Below are 21,598 nucleotides of genomic sequence, written 5' to 3'. Positions count from 1 at the left end.
CCTTTATGTATATGAAAATGTGAGCCCGGGTTTTTATGTGTAACATACAGAAATGTTCATAGTTCACATATATGAAAATCTTCATCAAGATTTACTTGTTGTTGTTCAGTCAGTAAATCACATTTGACTCTTAGTGTCCCTGTGGTCTTTAGCTCCCCAGGCTTCCCAGTCCTTCACTGTCTCCCACAGTTTGCTCAAACTTTTGTTAATTGACTCAGTGATACCATCCAACCATCCAGCATATTCATCTGTCCTTCCAGTGAATATTCAGGGTCGAGTTCCCTTAAAATAGACTGGCTCAATCTCTTAGCAGTCTAACAGACTCCTGAGTCTTCTCCCGCACCAGGTCTGAAAGCACCAGTTCTTCATTTCTCAGCCTTCTTTATGGTCCAACTTTTACATCTGTACAAAATCCCTATTTCAATTATCAGGAAAATGCCATAGTTAATATATTTAATGACCTGCAGCAAGATTCTCATATGTGACATAGGGAAAATTAATTTTTCATATATATTAAATGTATGCACCCAGATATCAATAATGACACACTTGAAGTTCTAGATCATATACATGTATATGTATTATAATCTGTGTCTAGTTTTTCATATATGACATAGAGAAAAGTCCATATTTTACATATATGAAGACCTGTAGTCAGATTATTATATATGACTTAGGGAAAGAAAATTGTGTATTTTATTTTCTCTGGATATATGATGATCTCCATCCAGATTCTCATATATAGTATAATAAGAGTGACATCTTTCAGATACTTCCAAATCTGCATTCAAATTTGCATATGTGACATAGAGAAAATTACACACACACACACACATATGCCAAGAATCACCTGAATGACGAGAAAAGTTGGTATTTTGTACATCTGAAAAATCTTTGTTCAAGTTTGTGACATAGAAAAATTGTTATAGTATAGATTGGGAATCCGCACTCACAGTCTCATATCCAACCCAGAGAAAATTGCCTGTTTCTAATGTATGAAAATATATTTTCATATGTAAGATAGAGAAATTTCTATATTTCATCTATAAAATAGTCCGCACCCTGATTCTTGTATACAGGAGGGAATAAACAGTGTGAATTGTGTATTTAAAAATCTGTCCCCAGATTTTCAGATGTGACATAGAGGAGATTGCATATCATAATATTACACAAAGAAAACTCTCTGTACCATAAATCTTAAAACATGGATGCAGATTCTCATATGTGATATAAAGAATATTCCATGTTTCATATATATGAAACAGTGCACCCAGATTCTTATACACAGAAAATTCTATGTTTATTAATCATGAAAAGCTGCACACTGATTCTCCTATGGGGTATAGATACATTTCCATAATTAATATATATGAAAATCTGCAGTCTGCCCTTAATATACAGAACAGAGAGAATCTATATGTGAAATGTGTAAAAACCAATACCCTCATATATCATAAGTAGAAAATTCCGTATTTCCTAGACACAAAAATCTTCACCTAAGTTTCTCTGGATGATAGAGAAAATCTCATTTCAGATAAATATATTATAAAAATTTGAAGCCAGGGTTTCATATATAACATCAATAAAATTCATACTTAACACTGAAAAAATATGCACCCAGATTCTCTCACGGTACATTTAGAAAATTCCATGTTTCATATGAATGAATATCTGTACACTTATATTTCATATATGTGCAGTATTGAATTTTCCCAATGTCATGTATGAGAATTTGGGTGCAGATTTTTACATGTATGAAAATATGCGTCCAGATTTTCACATATTATAGAGGCATTTCTATATTTTGTGTATATTGTAATATATTCTATAATATATAATATTAATATTAGTAGTATGTAATATTTTCTCTTACTTTCATATATGACAGACAAGTTTCCATCTTTCATATATACATAGGAATATCCAGAGTCTAGATATTCCTATGTGACAGAGATACTTTAATAGTTCACTTATGTGAAAGTTTTACCCAGGCTTACATATTTGACAGAGAAAATTCCATATTTCATATATTTGAATATAAATCTGCATTCAGATTACCGTGTGTGACATTGAAAAAATTCCATATTTAATATATTTAAAAAATCTGTATGCAGATTCTCTTATGTGTCAGAAGGAAAATTCCGTGTATCATATGTGTGAAAATTTGCACCCAAATTCTGATACATGTCTCAAGGAAAATTCAGTATTTCATATATATGATTACCTGCACCCAGAATCTCATATATGACAGAGATAAGATATCACATTTTACATATATGAACACCTGTGCCCAGATTCACATGTATGACGTAAGTATGTCCATATTGTCTATATTTAAAAGTCTGAGTCGCGTTTCTCATGTGTGACAGAGGAAATTCTAAATTCAATATATACTGTCATCCGAACCCAGGTTCTGATAGGTGACATAAAATTCCACATTACGTATACGTGAAACTTTCATCACATTCTTTCATATGACTCAGAGAAAAATCTCTGTTTCACATATAGGAAAATCTGTGCCCAGATCTTTGTATGTGACAGACAATATTTCAAATTTCATGTATATGAAAATTCTCACTCAGATAATGTGTGTAAGATAGCAAAAATCCATATTTCACATATGTAAAATTCTCTGCTCAGGTTTTCATATGTGAACTCAAGTATATTCCATATAAAAATAACTAAAATGTTATAGCCAGATTCTCATGTATGGGATAGACAATTCATTGTTGCAAGTATATGAAAACTTATACCCAGATTCACACATACTACTGAGAAAATTCTTTACATTATAGGTATTATAATCTTCACCCAGATTCTGTGCTGAGTTTTTCACAAGTGACACAAGGAAATTCTATATATCCTCTATTTGAGAGTCTGCAGCCAGATTTGCATATGTAAGCAAGATTCTATTATGTGACATATAGGAAATTCCACATTTCATACGTATAATCAGCACTTAGATTTTCATATTTGGCATATATAAGATTCCATATTTCTTAACGTTCAGTTCAGTTCAGTTGCTGCGTCCTGTTCAACTCTTTGCGACCCCATGAACCGCAGCACGCCAGGCCTCTCTGTCCATCACCAACTCCCGGAGTCTGCCCAAACCCACTTCTATTGTGTTGGTGATGCCATCCAACCATCTCATCCCCTGTCATCCATTTCTCCTCCTACCGTCAATCTTTCCCAGCATCAGGGTCTTTTCAAATGAGTCAGCTCTCCTCATCAGGTGGCCAGAGTTATTGGAGTTTCGGCCTCAACAATCTGTCCCCTCCAGTGAAAACTCAGGACTGATTTCCTTTAGGATGGACAGGTTGGATCTCCTTGCAGTCCAAGGGACTCTCAAGGGTCTTCTCCAACACCACAGTTCAAAACCATCAATTCTTCGGCACTCAGCTATATATATATATCTGCATGCAAATTTCATAAATGGCATAGAGAATATCTCATATAACCTACACAGAAAAATTTAGGTCAGATTCTCATATAGGACATAGATAATATTCCTTCTGTTATATATGTGAAATATGCACCCTGACTTTCATATTCCATCCCTTATATATAAATAATAATCTTCATCCAGATCCCATATGTGGCATAGAATGTTTCATATTTCATATAAATATAATGTATGCAGAAATACTCATATTTGAAATGCAGGCAAGTATACATTTCATGCAAATGAAAATCTGCCATCATATTACCATATATAACTTAGAGGAGCTTTCCTATTTCATATATGAAAAGATACACTAGGTGCCTCTCATAGATGACATAGGGAAAATTCCCAATTTCGTATATATGAAAATATGCCCCTAGTTTCTCATATTGACAGGAGGAAAATCTATAATATATATTAAAATTTACATCCAGATTCTCAGTTGGTAAAGTGGTAAAATTCCATGTTTCATATATCTTAGTGTCTGCATGTAGATTATTATATATGACACAGAAGAAATTCCATATTTTTATATAGGATAATTTGCACACTGATACTCATATTTGATTTAGGGAGAATTTGATATTTCATATATGTGAAAATCAGTGCCCAGATTTCCACATGCTACCTAGAGAAGAGGGAATATTTCAAATATTTGAAAAACTGTGTCTTGTTCTTGTATGTGAGACACGAAAATTCCAAATGTTAAGTATAAAACTTGTGCATACAGATTGTCAAATGTAAGGCTGTGAAAATTACATATTTTCACTTAAATAAAACTCTACATATGTATTTGCATATGTAACAGAGAAGACCTCATATATTATAAATTAAAATCTATACTAAAGTTGTCATAAATGTCATAGAGAAAAATCCATACATTACTATGTGATTATCAGTGGTCCATATTATGCTTGTGACATAGAGAAAATTCCATATGACCTGTACGGAAAAATCTGTGTTCAGATTTGCATTTGTGACATGGAGGAAATTCTCTATTTCATAAGCATTAACATGTGGACTGATTCTATATATACCATCAGGAAAACTGATGACCAACCTAGACAGCATATTAAAAAGCAGAGACACTCCTTTGCCAACAAAGGTCTGGAGAGTCAAGGCGAATGGTTTTTCCAGTAGTCACGTATGGATGTGAGAGTTGACGCCTGTCGACTCTAAAGTAAGCTGTAAAGAAAGCTGAGCACTGAAGAACTGATGCTTTTGAACTGTGGTGTTGGAGAAGACTCTTGTGAGCCCCTTGGACTGAAGGGATTGACGGCAGGAGGAGATGGGGGACGACAGAGGATGAGATGGTTGGATGGCATCACCGACTCAATGGACATGAGTTTGGGTCAACTCCGGGAGTTGGTGATGGACGGGGAGGCCTGGTGTGCTGCAGGCCACGGGGTTGCAAAGAGTCGGACATGACTGAGTGACTGAACTGAACTGATTCACGTATATTGAATATGAAATTTTCATATTTTCATAAAATCAGGGTTAAGGTTGTCATTATATGAAATATATAGTTTTAACTATAATGATTACAAGAATCATGGTGCAGATTTTCATTTTACATGGTGATTTCTCTGTATCAGCTATAAGGATATGATGTTTATGTTATATATAAGCATCTGAGTGTGTATTTTAAGACATGTGAAATACGAAAATTTATATGTTACATAGGAGAACCCAAGTGCAAAATATTATACTATAAAACATGGACTATCCCATGGATGATAGAAAAGAATCTGGTTAAAGATTTGCATATACAAGAAATTTAGAATGCCATCTATATCACATGAGCATCTGGAATCAGATATTCAGGTGTATGAAATAATGCAATTTTATTTTTGTCACATAAAAATCACAACACAAATTTTAAGATATATTAAATACTAAATTTCTGTATGTGAGATATTCGAACATGGGTGCAGCGTGTTAAATATATTTAGTATGGCATTAGGGTTTCCCTTGACACTTGAGAGTCCCTTGGACTGCAAGGAGATCCAGCCAGTCCATCGTAAAGGGGATCAGTCCTGGGTGTTCATTGGAAGGACTGATGCTGAAGCTGAAACTCCAATACTTTGGCCACCTCATGCGAAGAGCTGACTCACTGGAAAAGACCCTGCTGCTGGGAGGGACTGGGGGCAGAGGGTGAGATGGCTGGATGGCATCACCGACTCAATGGACATGAGCTTGGGTAATCTCCAGGAGTTGGTGACGGACAGAGATGCCTGGCGTGCTGCGAATCACGGGGTCACAAAGAGTTGGACACGACTGAGCAACTGAACTGAACTGAGGGTTTCCCTGATAGCCCAGTTGTTAGAGAACCTGCCTGCAATGCAGGAGGTTGGAGTTCAGTTCCTGGGTAGAGAAGATCCCCTGGAGAAGGGAAAGGCTACCCAGTCCAGTATTCTGGCCGATAGAATCCCATGAACTCTGTGGCCCACGGGGTAGCAAAGAGTCAGACACAACTCAGCAACTTTCACTTCACTTAGAACATCAATTGATGTTAACTGGGAAGGTTTACTTTTGACTCTCAATTCTCACTCATTGATCTTTGTTTATCCTCTTGCTAATACAACACTGTGCTGCTTATTGTCCTGATCACCTGACTGACTTTCATTTTCACTTTCAATATGGTATTATCTAGATGTCACATGTGATACGCTGCTGCTGCTGCTGCTAAGTCGCCTCAGTCGTGTCTGACTCTGTGCGACCCCGTAGACGGCAGCCCAGCCGGCTGCTCTGTCCCTGGAGTTCTCCAGGCAAGAATGCTGGAATGGGGCTCCATTTCCTTCTCCAATGCATGTGTGCATGCTATATTGCTTCAGTCGTGTCTGACTCTGTGCGACCCTATGGACAGCAGCCCACCAGGCTTCTCTGTCCGCAGGATCCTCTAGGCAAGAATCCTGGAGTGGGTTGCCCTTTCCTTCTCCAATTCATGTGTGCATGCTAGGTCGTTTCAGTCATGTCCAAGTCTGTGTACCCTATGGACAGCAGCCCACCAGGCTCCTCTGTCCACAGGATTCTCTAGGCAAGAACTAGTGGGGTGGGTTGCCATTTCCTTCTCTGCAATATGATGTATGTGGATACAAATATTTATACGTGAGTGATAAGGAATTTCCCTTCTCTCACACACTTAAAATTGGCTAAGATTTTAATATAACATACAAAACATGCAATTTCAGTGTATTCCCAATGAAAATCTCAGCTCATATTTTTATATATAGTTTAATGCATAATTTTCTCTCTGTCATACACAAAAAAATATACATTATTATCCACCCACATTTATCTTATCTGAGCTTCTGGGGTGGTTCAGCTGGTAAAGAAACCGCCGGCGATACAGGACACCTCCATTTGATCCCTGGGTCAGGAAAGATCCCCTGGGGAAGGGAATGGAGATTTGCTCTAGTGTTCCTGCCTGGAGAGTCCAAAGGGCAGAGGAACTTGGCAGGTCATGGGGTCGCAACGAATAGGACATGACCGAGTGACTGAACAACATTCGATCCAAAATTTGCACAGCTTATGGCAATGAAACATCAAGATGATAGTAACAATAATGACACCATCTTGGCAGGAAATTGTAATTGCACACTTTAATATATATGAGATACAAGTTTTTCTCCATGACACCTATGGAAATCTGAATGCAGATATTTACCTGTATGAAATTTGGAATTTTGTTCTTGACCTGTATGAGGTTTGGGTTCAGATTCATGTATATGAAATATGGAATTTTCTATGTCAAATGTGAGAAATGCTGTACCTTTTCAGGTATATGTATATAAATGATACATGTATACATATAATAAATACATGTATATGTCCATATAGAGAAAGTATAAAATTTCTTGACATCATATTGAATATCTGTGTCCTCGTTTTCATATGCATGAAATATATAATCTTATACATGTTAAATATGTGTGTCTGGGTGCAGAGTTCCATACATAGGATATGTGACGATTTCTCTCTGTTATACAGGAGAATCTGGATGGAGATTACATATTATAGTCTATATAAGATACAGAATATTCTCTATATCATTTATGATAATTTGGATGCATATATGTATATATACATTTGAAACATGGAATTTTCTTTGTGTCACATATCAAAATCTATTTACCGATTTTTAGTTATATTAAATATAATATATACCTGATATATGAAATAGGGTTTTGTATGATTGTGAGTTGTTTTTTCAGTCAGTGATGGCTGACTCTTTGTGACCCCATGTACTGCCACACTCCAGGCTTCCCTGTCTTTCACTGTCTCCCTAGTGTGCTCAGACTCTTGTCCATTAAGTCAGTGATGCCATGCAACCATCTCATCCTGTCATCCCCTTCTCCTGCCCTCAGTCTTTCCCGGCATCAGAGTCTTTTCCAATGAGTCAGTTCTTCACATGAGGTGGCCAGAGTATTAGAACTTCAGCTTCAATCCTTCCAAAGAACATTCAGAAGAGTAGTGGTAGCTCATTGTTTTAATTTTCATTTCCCTAATTACATGACTGTGGAGTATCTCTTTATATGCTTTTTTGCCACCTCAGTTTTGCATCTGTAGTTCTTTGGTGCAGTGTCTGTCTAGCTCTTAGGTTCATTTTTTAGACTTAATCGCTTGTTTTCTTGTTGAGTTTTGAGAGTTCTTTGTATGTTTTGGATAATAGTCCATTATCAGGCTGTCTTTTGCAAATATTTTCTCCCAACTTATGGCTTATCTTCTCATCTTCTTAGAGATTTGTAACAAGAAATCACTTAATTTTTTTAATGAGTCACTTTAAAGAGAAATATTTGGGAAATGATAGTCAAAACGGTTGGAATGTGGCAAAACAAAAGAAACTATAGCCAAGGGACTCAGACACAAAGAGCCTGGTACACAGCTTTGCTCCCAAGCTCCGATACCTGGCAATTATTATGCCTATCTTACCATGTGAACAGTATTGGCAGCTATTGCTGATTTTCTTGCTTCTATAACTATGGCATATTGCTTTGGCTAATACTATTATTACTGTTAATTTTTGTAATGTATTATTTTGATGGACTTCAGTATTGCTTGTATCTGACTTGTTTCTCTGTGTCACCTCTGATTATCTAGGTGTAGATTTTCATATATATATGTATATATGTGACACAAGTTTTTCTAACTCATATATGACAATCCGGGTGCTGATTTCCACATGGATGAAATAAACAGTTGTCTCTGTGTTACATGTGATAATCTAGTCACAATGTTTCTTGAATATATGGAATTTTGTCTGTCATATATCAGAATCTGGGTACAACTTATCATATTATGACATATAGAGTGTACACTATTCACATAAAAGAATTAGAACCAAGATTTTCATGGGAATGTCATATAGCATGTTCCGCATGTCATAGATAAAAATCGGGTGAACTAAGAAACATAAACTTTTATATATGCAACTCTTGGGCCATTATTATTACTGTTATCTTAATATTTAACTGGCATAAGTTGTGAAAAATTTGGAGAGGATGTTGTTGTTTAGCTCAGCCACGTGTGACTCTTTGTGACCCAGTGGGCTGTAGCCCACCAGGCTCCTCTGTCCATGGGATTCTCCAGGCAAGAACACTGGGGCAGGTTTCCATTTCCTTCTCCACGGGATCTTCCTGACGGGGATGAAACGGACGGCTCCTGCCTTCACAGTGGATTCTTGACTGGCTGAGCCACCATGGAAGTCCAGATAGGATGGATGCTGGTGGATAATAATGGCTCCCTGGCAGAGAGGGGAGGGGTCGACTCAGGAGCCTCTGCCTCAGAACCAGAGGAATGCTTCAGGGTCGGTGCCTGTCGGCCACAAGTTCCCAGCGCACTCAGGTTATGGACCCACGCTGCGTGGCACCTGTCCTGCCCCTGAAGCTCGCTCTGACCGTCGTGGCGGCAGTACCCTGGGCTCCCTGTTGGGAGGAAAGGGTGCAGGAGACCTAGTGTTGTATGGAAGTGGGAGGGCGGTATGAGGGTGGAGGTGTGAGAGCCAGGCATTGAGATGGGCTGAGAGATGCAGCACATCCAACAGAAATAGTGGGAGAGAGGCGGAGGTGCTGGAGCTAAGGAAGGCACACTCAGCAACACCAGGTAAGAGGGAACAGGGTACACGCAGCCGTTGGGGCTCTGGCAGTGTGGAGGGGTGTGAGGAAGGAGCAAGTGCTTGGTTGGGGTAGGGTGCCAGATGGAACACAAATCCAAGATGCCCAGTTAAATTTCAGAAAAATAACCAATACTTAGGAAACATACATGTGTCCCCAGTGTTGCATGGGTCGTGCCCATATTAAAAAGTTCTGATTATTCTCCTGAAGTTACAATCTAACTGGGCATCCTGTAATTTTATCTGGCAACACTAGCTGGAGAGGTGAGAGGTGGGAGTAGGGAGTATGGGCTACTGTTGCGGGAGCGGGGTGGGAGGAGGGGGTTTACAAGGCAAATGGAGTGGGTTTTGAGAAGCCCAAGGAAGGCCTTGAAGTGGAGGTACAGTGACACCAGAGAGAGGACACCAACTGGGTGGCCCCTGGACTTTTGCTTGTTAGATAAATGGCACCCCACCCCAGCCAAAGCTGGGGATGTGGCAGAAACAGGCTCAAACTTGGACAGGTGGGTGGGGCTGTGGGGTGGCAGTTCCTGATGCATAGGGCGGTAATGCATCACTGTGGTCTCAGTGCCAGACTGTGGCCATAGGTACCAGGGTCTAGGGCGTACGTTTTAGCCAGACACCCCCCATCCCCCACCAGCAGCGTGGTATCCCCCACGTTCTGAACTTAAGAGTCCAATTTTGTTCAGTCACTGGTGGAGATGATTCCATTTTTGTTTTTATCTTTTTAAGAAAGTGCTTTATATATTTATTTCTGGCTGCAATTCGTCTTCAGTAGTTGTGGCACTATCGGTTAGTGCTTTGAGCAAAAGTGGGACCCGCGTCCACTTCACTGGCAGGTGGAATCTTAACTACTGGACCGCTAGGGACGTCCCCTATCTTTTTTAAATTCTAGGAACAATCTTTTCACACCCACTGGAGTAGTCGTTGTTCAGTTGCTTCTGACTTTTTGCTCACCTGTGGACTCTTGAACCTCCAGGCTTCCCTGTCCTTTGCTGTCTCCCAGAGCTTGCCCAAATTGAATGGCCACGACTTGGTGATACCATCAAATCATCTCATCCTCTGTCATCCCCTTCTCCTCCTGCCACCAGTCTTTCCCCACAGCAGGGTCTTTTCCAAGGAGTCGGCCTCTTCACATCAGATGGCCAAAGTATTGGAGTTTAAGCTCCAGCAACGGTCCTTCCAATGAATATTAAATATTAATATTCAGGGATATCTCCCACTGGAAATGAAAATCTAAATTCTGTCACCATGACAAGTAGATATGATTTAACTTTGTCAGGGAGAAGAGGGATTATTTTTGTTTCTTTGTTTGTTTGACTGTGGCAGGTGTCAGGGAGTGCAGTGGTAAAGCATCTGCCTGCCAATGCAAGAGATGCTGGAGACAGAGGTCAGAAAGCTCCCCTAGAGGAGGAGACGGCAACACACTCCAGTATTCTTCCCTAGAAAATTCCACGGATTGAGGAGCCTGGTGGGCTCCAAGTCCATGGGATTGCAAAGAGTCAGACATGACTGAGAGACTGAGCATGCAGATCTTAAGCAGGTCTTATTGGCTGGAGGCGGAATCTTCCTTGTTGTGTCTCTTGGAATATTTCTCTGTGGGAAGATTCATGGGGTCAGAGCCAGGCTCTCTAGATGTAGTAAGTAGCTTAGTTTCAACTGGACATATGGGATCTTTTGTTCCCCAACCAGAGATTGAACTCACATCCCTTGCATTGTAAGGCAGATTCTTTACCTCTGGACCAGCCGGAAAGTCCTGAGAAGAATGGTTGACTGAACCCCTCTACCTGGAGACCTGAGGCGAGCTTCCTTCAGGAACTTATACTTTAAAGAGAGCACCATTAAAGAATTCAAAATTGAAGGCACCTAGCGTTTACTGGGCCTTCCCTGGTGGCTCAGTGCTAAAGAATCTGCCTGTAGTGCAGATGCATGTTCCATCCTTGGGTCAGGAAAATTCTCTGAGGAAATGGCAACCCACTCGAGGATTTTTGCCTTGGAAATCACATGGATAGCGGAGCCTGATGGGCCACAGTCTATGGAGTTGTAAAAATTTGGATACATCTGAGCAACTGAACAACACCACTTGCTGAGCAACAGTGTACTCTGTGAGCTGAGTGTCTCATTCAGTGTGATTTCTGGTTCTCTGCCCTGTAGTAAGGTCTGTGCTCAGCTGATGGGAAGAATATAGCTCAGAGAGGTGTGGGCTTTGGCCAGCCAAGGTGACCCAGGAGGATTTGGAGACGGGCGATCCCCTTGCTTCTAACTCCGTGCTTCTTGCCACAAATTTAAGTGGCAAGTGGTGGGAATTCAGGTAACACAAAGGAAAAAGTAATTTTGGATGTGCGTGTGTGCTCAGTCACGTCTGACTCTCTGAGACGCTATGGAATGTAGCTCACCAGTGTCCTCAGTTCATGGGATTCTGCAGGCAGGAATACTGGAGTGGGTGGTCACTTCCTTCTCCAGGGGGTCCCCCGAACCCAGGGATTGAACTCAAGTCTCCTGAGGCTCCTACATTGCAGGCGGATTCTTCACCCACGGAGCTACCTGGGAAGCGCAATTTTGGATGTGGTGTCTTCCTAAATCATGGCAAATGAGATCCCTCCAGATTAAACTCACAGCAGGACTCTGTTAGGAATGCTTTTGAATTCGTCTGCTTACCAAGCAGAGAGCACTTGTAGCCTTTAAGTCATTCAGAATGTGGGACCGAGGTTCTTGGTGGAGCTGCATCCACAGCGCCCCCCGCCCCGCCCACCACCCTGTCACAGTGCAGGAATCGAGGCTCAGGAAGCGGAATAGGCAGAGCAGCCCATGGTACTTTCCCACAGTTTCACCCAAGCTCACGGAGTCACACGATATTATCAACTCCCCAGAGGTTCCAACTGTATGAACAGCTCGGGCTGGTGAGCCCAGCAGCCTCAAAGCTTCGGCTGTTTCTTTCAGAAGGCATCAAAAAGGCAGAAGGTCTATGATCTCCCCTCTTGTCTAGGACGAGACGAGCCAAGGCATCTTGAATAGACCCAGGGAAAGGTCAATTTTCTGCCTCCTGGGCTAGAAGAGCAGAAAGGAGACATGAGGACCTGTTAGGAGGCAAGACATATACATATATGTATATACATATAATTTCTGAGTGATTTGGGTGATAGGGTTGACTGACTTCAACAACTGGTTGTGGTAAGGAGAGATGTTGAGGGCAGCTTTAAAAGTCCAGTAACATATACTGAATGCTTATGTGCCCAGAGGAACTGTTTTACATGCCTGTTTTAAAATTAATTTTTAAAACTTTTACTTCAGGTGGTTTAAGGTAATTGTCTCCTTTAAGCCTTATAACAGCCCAGTGGAGTAGGCAGTGTTATCATGCCCATTTTAGAGATGAGGCAAGCAGACAAGAAGCGGTGATACCTAGTTCCAACTTGCTTGGCTATGAAGCAGCAAGATAGATCTTGCATTTGAAACCAGGCAGTCACTAGTGGCTCAGACAGTAAAGAATCTGCCTGCAACATAGGAGAGCCTGGGTCAGAAAGATTCCCTGGAGAGGGGCATGGCAACCCGTTCCAGTATTCTTGCCTGGAGAATCCCATGGACAGAGGAGCCTGGTGGGCTATAGTCATGGTATCGCCAATAGTGGGACACCACTGAGCAACTGACACTCACTTTTACCTTTGCAGTCTGGCTCCAGATTATGATACCATAGGGTGGCTTGAGAATGGGAGGGGCTGGAATCTATTACGGCAGGGAAGTTGATCCCACAGCTGAAATGGGAGAACTTGACATCACCCACCTTCAATTCAGTTATATTGCTGGCTACCTGCTGGGGACCCAGCTCAGCTGGGAGCGGTAACGGTCAGAGGGGGACTCTGGTTCCCCTCTTATATTCCTATTTTCGGGAGAGAGGGTGGAAGTGGAAGAAAAACAAACAGTCTCAGTCAGTGCAAACACGAGGCTTGGAAATGATCGGTGAGAGCTGGGTGGAGGAAAGGAGAGGATGGAGCTGGAGCGGCTAGTAAATTCTTAAAGGGTAGACTCCATTGCCACATATTTTTCAAGTTCCCTACTGAATGTTTCAATTATTTTATGCCCTTTAATTCTCAGTTCAATCCTGGAAGAATCGAAGCCCCTATTTACGCACTAATGTTTTCATTGTAGTAGTCAGTACATTGAGGGTTGTGACAGACTCGTATTCAGTTCAGCTCAGTGACTCAGTCGTGTCTGACTCGTTGCAACCCCCATGAACTGCAGAATGCCAGGCCTCCCTGTCCATCACCAATGCCCAGAGTCCACCCAGACCCACGTCCATTGTGTTGGTGATGCCATCCAGCCGTCTCATCCTCTGCCGTCTCCTCCTCCTGCCCTCAATCTTTCCCAGCATCAGGGTCTTTTCAAATAGTCAGCTCTCTGAGTCAGGTGGCCAAAGTATTGGAGTTACAGCTGCAACATCAGTCCCTCCAGTGGACACCCAGGACTGATCTCCCTTAGGGTAGACGAGTTGGATCTCCTCACAGTCCAAAGGACTCTCAAGAGTCTTCTCCAACACCACGGTTCAAAAGCATCAATTCTTCTGTGCTCAGCTTTCTTGATAGTCCAACACTCACATCCATACATGACCACTGGAAAAACCATAGCCTTGACTAGACAGACCTTTGTTGGCAAAGGAATGTCTCTGCTTTATAACATGCTGACTAGATTGGTCATAACTTTCCTTCCAAGGAGCAAGCATCTTTTAATTTCATGGCTGCACTCACCATCCACAGTGATTTTGGACCCCAGAAATATAAAGTCAGCCACTGTTTCCATTATTTCCCCATCTATTTGCCACGGAGTGAAGGGACCAGATGCCATGATCTTCGTTTTCTGAATGTTGAGCCGTAAGCCGACTTTTTCACTCTCCTCTAGCACTGTCATCAAGAGGCTCTTTAGTTCTTCTTCACTTTGTGCCATAAGGGTGGTGTCCTCTGCCTATCTGAGGTTACTGACATTTCTCCCGGCAATCTTGGTTCCACCATGTGCTTCATCCAGCCCAGCATTTCTCATGCCGTGCTCTGCATATAAATTAAATAAGCAGGGTGACAATATACAGCCTTGACCTACTTCCTTTTCCTATTTGGAACCAGCCTGTTGTTCCATATCCAATTCTAACTGTTGCTTCCTGACCTGCATACAGGTTTCTCAAGAGGCAGGTCAGGTGGTCTGCCATTCCCATCTCTTTCAGAATTTTCCACAGTTGTTGTGATCCACAGAGTCAAAGGCTTTGGCTTAGTAAATAAAGCAGAAATAGATGTCTTTCTGGAACTCTATGCTTTTTTGATGATCCATTGGATGTTGGCAATTTGATCTCTGGTTCCTCTGCCTTTTCTAAAACCAGCCTGAACATCTGGAATTTCATGGTTCACGTATTTCTGAAGCCTTGCTCGGAGAATTTTGAGCATTACTTTACTAGTGTGTGAGATGAGTGCAATTGTGCGGTCCTTTGGGCATTCTCTGGGATTACCTTTCTTTGGGATTGGGATGAAAACTGACCTTTTCCAGCACTGTGGCCACTGCTGAGTTTTCCCAATTTGCTGCCATATTGAGTGCAGCAGTTTCACAGCATCATCTTTTAGAATTTGAAATAGCTCAACTGGAGTTCCATTGCCTGCACTAGCGTTGTTCATCGAGTCGTATTACTTAACCTCAGAAAGGAAAGTATGGGTACGGAAAACAATTCATGGGTTCTGGCTTCACACACAGCTGGATCCAGGGACTCCAAGGATGTCAGCAGAACTCCCCACCTTTTAGCTCTACTTGTGTTAGCTTGCATCTCAGGCACACTGTCACCTGAGTGTTGACAAAAATAGTACTCAGTAACTCCAACTTGGTGTCCTAGTGGAATGGCAGGTCATCTTCCTAGTTATTCCAGTCAAACCCCTCGGGATGGTTCTCACAGGCCCGTTTTGGGATGCATGCTCGTTCATGACCCAATAAATCCCGGCCCTAGGGTGAAGGAGTATGTCAATTGGTCATGTCTGGGTCACATTCTCAATCCCTGGAACAAGAATGTGAGGTCAGGTTTGTCCAAAGTATGTGGACTGAGTGTGGAGAGGGTGGTTCTTCAAAAGCAAGCCAAAGGTGTGTTACCAGAAGATGGGGGGTGAGGAGGCTGGGACAGCACTGACAGCTCCCCACTTCTGTGGGGGCCCCTGCATTTCAAGTAAAGTGAAAGTGTTAGTTGCTCAGTCCTGTCTGACTCCTTGTGACTCCAGAGACTGTAGTCCACCAGGCTCCCTCTGTCCATGGGATTCTCCAGGCAAGAATATTGGAATGGGTTGCAGTGCCCTCCTCCAGGGGACCTTCTCAACCCAGGGATGGAACCCAGGTCTCCTGCACTGCAGGTGGATGCTTTAGCATCTGAGCCACCAGGAAAGACCCAAAGTCAAAGTGTGCTGAGACATCAAGTAAGAGGAGGAAGCAGGGCCTAAGTGTAGATACATTGCAAGAACACTTTGATTTTCAACCACTGGACTTGAGTGTCTCTGATTCTCTATCACAGAAGACCTTTTGTGAAACCACTTCAACAGGAGACAGGAACCACTACAGAATTTCAGGTGACAGGCCAGAAATGCATTTCAGAAACAAATTTTTGGTAGAAGTTGAGGAGGATGGATGGTCAGGGAAGTGGGCAGGGAAGTTCAGAGAAGAAATGGGTTGAGATTGTCCAGAAAAGCATTTCCTTATGGGCCTGGGTCAGTTGGAGATGGGGAAGAAGGATGCAAGGGGACTGTGTGAAGTTTAGTCTGGCTCCAGCAGGCATGACTTGCATGATGTTATTTGGGTGCCCAAGGCTGGAAGGGCAACTGCAAAACCCTTTTCAGCTGTGCTGATAGGCTAGAACTCCTTTAATTGGAAAAAGGGGGAATGGGCTTTGTTTTGAGAAACATCGCCATCTGGTGGTACCTTTCTGCAATGACAACTATTTCCTCTGTTACTATGGCATGATGCGCTCACTCAGCGCTCAATGACTCATTACTTACTTGGTCCCTGTATGTCAGGCAGTGTGATTGATTCGGGAACTCAGGTGGGGACAAAGCCTCTACATCCATGGAGCTGACGTTCTTGTTTAGGAGGCTCACAAGCTATGAATAATCACATGACGGTACATCTATGATGTCATCAAGCAACATGGAAAGAATATGCCCAGAGCGGTGTCTGCCTAATTTGCTGCAAAATGTCTGACCTGCCTGGCAGGGGATCACTGAGATTTTGGTGCTTCCCCTTGGTCCAGGTTCCTGGCCAGTGCCTGAATATGGTGTGCAGTTCCCTGCCAGGTTGTCCAGCCACTGTTTGAACACTTCCAGTGACATGAAAATCTTTTTTTTTTTTTTTTCCTTTTCCTAGCAGGTTTCTTTCTTTCTTTCTTTTCTTTTTTTCTTTCTTTTTTTTTTTTTTTTTTTACTGTATGTTACAGTCTCTATCTTGGACAAGTGCAGTCACATTTTTCTTGGTTTCCCTCCCTCTGTCCAGCCCCCAGCCAGCAGCAAGAGACATCCTGTTAAAACCTCAAATAATGATAATGTCTCTTCTCTGCTCGAAACTTGGAAATGGCTTTTGTTTTCTTAATAATGAAAACAATATTTTTGCTTGCACTGAGTCTTCGTTGCTCTGTGTGGGCTTTCTCTATTTGTGAGCAGGGACTTCTCACTTCTGTGGCTTTTCTTCCTATGGAGAACAGACCATAGGGTGCTTAGGCTTCATTAGTTGTGACTCTCAGGCCCTGGAGCATGGGCTTAGTAGTTGTAGGGGGCAGGCTTAGTAGTTGTAGGGGGCAGGCTTAGTTTTTCCATGGCTTGCGGAATGTCCCCAGACCAGGGTTGAATTCCATGTCCCCTGAATTGGCAGGTGGATTCTTATCCACCAGGGACCACCAGGGAAGTCTGGCAATGGTTTTTCTTCATGCTTAGAATAAAATCCAATGTCCTTTCAATAGTCATCAAGGCGCTGTAACTCCCTCTCCCTCTGACATAATTTCTCACCCCTTTTCTTCTGGCTTTTCATTCTCTAGCCACACTGGGCTCCTCACTGTCCCTACAGCATCTAAACTGGACCCTGCCTCAGGGCCTTTGCACTGCCTGTTGTCTGTGCCTGGAACATGGCCCCTAAGACACCTACACAACCTCCTCTCTCACATCCTTTGATCTTCTTTGTCATGTAGGTCCTCCCTGATCCCTCAGTCTGAAATAGTTTATCACCCTACCCCACCACTCTTATTCTGTGTTGGAATTATGCTCTGTTTATCAGAGCGTGGATCACTAGTTGAAATTAAGTCATATATTGTGCTCTCTCTTTCTTTCTTTGGCCCTTCTCTGCAACCTGAAGGATCTTGTTCCCCAACAGGGACCAACCTGTGCCCCTGCAGTAGAAGCACACAGTCCTAACCACTGGAACTCTGGGGAAGTCCTTGTATTGTGTCTTGCCTCTTTCCTCCACTGAATGTCAGCTCCTCCAGGGCGGGGGCTTTTTCTGCTTTGCTCTTCAGTCTTCCCGGCCCCTGGGTTAGTAACTGGCACTTAGTAGACCCTAAATAGTTGTAGAATAAAACAGAGAGTCCCCTGTCATACTGAGTATTTACTGCCTTCCCAATGATTCACGTCGATCATCATAGGAATCCTGTGAGACTGCAGTTGGAATCCAAACTTGACAGACTCCAGCATCTTAGTTCACCTCATAAATTCGGTCTTCTTCAGCCCCACTTGCCTCTTCTGTGAGATGTATTTGACAACAGTGCAAATGTGTGTGTGTGTGTGTGTGTGTGTTGGGGTGTTGGAGTCCTGGTGAGCAACAGATGCTATGCCCAGAAGAGCTAAATGGAGCAGAATTTGATAAGGGCTCTATTTTTGATGGCGGGGGCAGGGAGAAAGGAGGAAAGTGTGTTTTAGGAGCCTGATGAGGGCAGGACCCATGGCTGAAACCAGCCCCTCCCCTCCATGCAGGAGTGAGAGTGAGGCATGTGTTGGCAGGGAGGGGAGTGATAAACACCTGTACCGTACCGTCTCCCCTGCAGGTCTCCTCATTGGCTGAACTCAGTCAGCAGTCAGGGGGCCATGTAGCCTCTGTGATGCACAGAGATGGATCCTAAAGTTGTTGTGAAGTCTGGTCCAGCACCGGTGACACAGTTGATGTTGTTTTAGGGGGATGTTGAAAACAATAGTTGATTGTTAAGCCCTGATACATGATTTCCTCCCTCCCTGGTTCCCTCCCTCCTTCCTCTGAGCATTTCAGATCTGCTAAGTGCTGAGAAACCTGTATGCAGGTCAGGAAGCGACAGTTAGAACTGGACGTGGAACGACAGACTGGTTCCAAATAGGAAAAAAAGTACGTCAAGTCCGTACATTGTCACCCTGCTTATTTAGCTTACACGCAGAATACATCATGAGAAACGCTGGGCTGCAAGAAGCACAAGCTGGAATGGGAGATCCATGCAAGATGTATACAATTTCCTGAGGTGCCAGAAGCAACACTGTCTCTTTATAGCACAATCACCTCCTTCCCTGAGTTCAAGAATGCACACTTTTGTTTTTCTTCACATTTTCAAGTTGCTGAGCTAGGACATGTGTCCTTGCTATTGAGAGTTGCCATGAGGATAGACCTGATGTGCCTTGGTCTCTGTGGTGTCTCCAACAGCTAACACAGTGACTGACTCACATGAGATGCTTGGTAAATGTTTGTGGGATGAGTGATTAATTCTGATGGTTGTATTGCCCTGTATGTGCTTGAGTGTGTGTGTGTGTGTGTGTGAGTGACTGTCAGTGTGCCTCAAGAAAGACCTGACATTTTCCTATCAAGAAATTTGCTCCCTGGGTAAAGCTATAAAATTCAAATCTGTCCTGGCCAGCCCAGAGCACTGCTACTATTTAACATCAGGAAAAGATACAGAGTTTTCTTTCTGTTCTGCTGTCCTAGAGTTCCAGAGGGGAAATGCTTGCTGAAATGATAGGTCTTAGCCATTTGGGCCTCAGTCCTCATGTCTGTGAAATGGGATTGGTGTTCTCTGTCCAACCTCTTTTGAAAGAAACTTGCTGAGGAAGAAAGAGAGTTTTGGAGTAGTGGAAAATGCCAGAAGCATCAACGGCCAAAACTATTTGTCTTGCCAAAAACAACATGCAAGCTCCCTTTACCAAGCCCTCTCATGTCTTAGAGGGAAGAGAGAGAGAGGAAGAGCTTAAATTTATAAATTGAATGAAAAAAAAAGACAATTGAATTCAGCAAGTTTTATGGCGCCTAATGTAGTAAAGACTCAGCTGATCACACATAGCAAAACCCAAGTCACTTCAGCAAAAATTGAAAACTGTTGGCCCTTGTAGCTGAAAAGTCCATGGTAGATTTAGTTTCTCGCTATCTCTTGCTTAGACTGTTACTTACATGAGAGCAGAGACCATGTCTGTCTTCAGGATTCACCCTAAACCCCTGGGGACCAGGCAAAAAACAACCAACAAATCCATAAACAAGAACGCTTGTGAGGGTGAAAAGGATATGAAGAAAAGAAAACAATCAGGTGTGAGAGTGAAGGAGTAGGGTCAGGTAACAGCATTCTCATTCTCGAGGGAGTCACGGAAGGTGTCTCGAGGACATGACACTTGAGCTAAGGCCTGAATGATGGCAGAGGTCAGCCACGTGCAAAGGCCCTGAGGTGAGAACGAGTGTGATGTCTCGTATTATCAGCGAGGAGGCCATGTGACTGCCGTGGGTGAGTGAAAGCAGAGAGAGATGAGCCCGGAGAGGCGGGCATGAGCCAGACACAAGCCATAAACATCAGGGTTTATTCTAAGTGCTGTGGACAACCATGGGGTGGGGAGCATGAAACAGGAAGAGCCCTGTGACCTGGTTTATGTGTCACGATGACAAGTCTGGCTGCTGCTTGGAGAACAGGCAAGAGGAGGGGGAAGGGAGAGACAGGGGAACCAACACAGAGGTGAGTGAAGTAGCTCCCTCTTTCTGACCCTGTGGGCTGTAGCCTACCAGGCTCCTCTCTCCATGGGATTCTCCAGGCAAGAATTCCAAGCGAAAGAAGAAAAATGGGTTGGAATGAGATGAGAAGACGTGTGCTTAGGGATGGCAGTAAAGCTGAGAGGCCTTGCTCACAGGTTGGACAAGGGCTGAGGTGGAGAGTGAGGAGTCAAGAGAGACTCCAGGCCTCTGCCTGACCTGGGTGATGGTGCTGCTCTCTGTGATGGGCAACATAGGGAAGATGAAGAATCCATCCTTCTGTCCAGGGCGTCTGGGGTCTGAGATGTCTAGCACGCTCCCGCGACGATACCAAGAGTGTGTTAGTCCTTCAGTCATGTCCGACTCTTGCAAGCCCCATGGACTGTATAGCCCACCAGAGTCCTTTGTCCATGGGATTCTCCAGGCAAGAATACTGGACTGGGAAACCAATCCCTTCTCCAGGGCATCTTCCCAACCCAGGGATCGAACCCAGTCTCCTCCATTACAGGCAGATTCTTTACCGTGTGAGCCACCAGGGAAGCCTGATGAGGCCAAACTGTCAGGCAAATACATAAGCATTCGTAACTCTGATGGAGTAGAAATACAGATACATAGTAGGGGCTTTGTCCACCTTGGCTGTACCTAAGACTCAGAGCCAGGTGTTTAGGGGGGACCATTTTCTTTGAGTTCAAGTCCATAACTTCAGAACCTTTCCCCCTCTGCTATTCCTCACTGACCCCAAAGTGAAAGGTGCACCTCTTAGAAAAGGATCTTAATTACCAGCTGAGCTGCTCAGGGAAGGCAGTTGGTTGTGTGTTTTTTCTGTTTGTTTGCTTTTTTTTTTAAGTCTCTACAGTTTCTCTCTCTTTTTTTTTTTTCTTTCCCCAAATAGTCCCTAATGCCAGAAGCCCTGAAGGTACCTTGGCAGAATTGAAAGCATGGTACTCGATGGAGAAGTTAAGACGCACACAAGTGAAAACATATTGCTTGCTGGTGCCTGGGGGTGGGAGGGAGGGCTGTCAAAATCTGAAGAGCAGCCTCATGGCGTTCCCTAGAGAAACTGGGCAGAGGCGCGCTGCCTGCAGGAGTCC

The sequence above is a fragment of the Dama dama genome, chromosome Y, assembly GCF_033118175.1.
Source record: "Dama dama isolate Ldn47 chromosome Y, ASM3311817v1, whole genome shotgun sequence".
In the NCBI taxonomy this organism is placed as follows: domain Eukaryota; kingdom Metazoa; phylum Chordata; class Mammalia; order Artiodactyla; family Cervidae; genus Dama; species Dama dama.
This window is presented reverse-complemented; position numbering follows the sequence as displayed.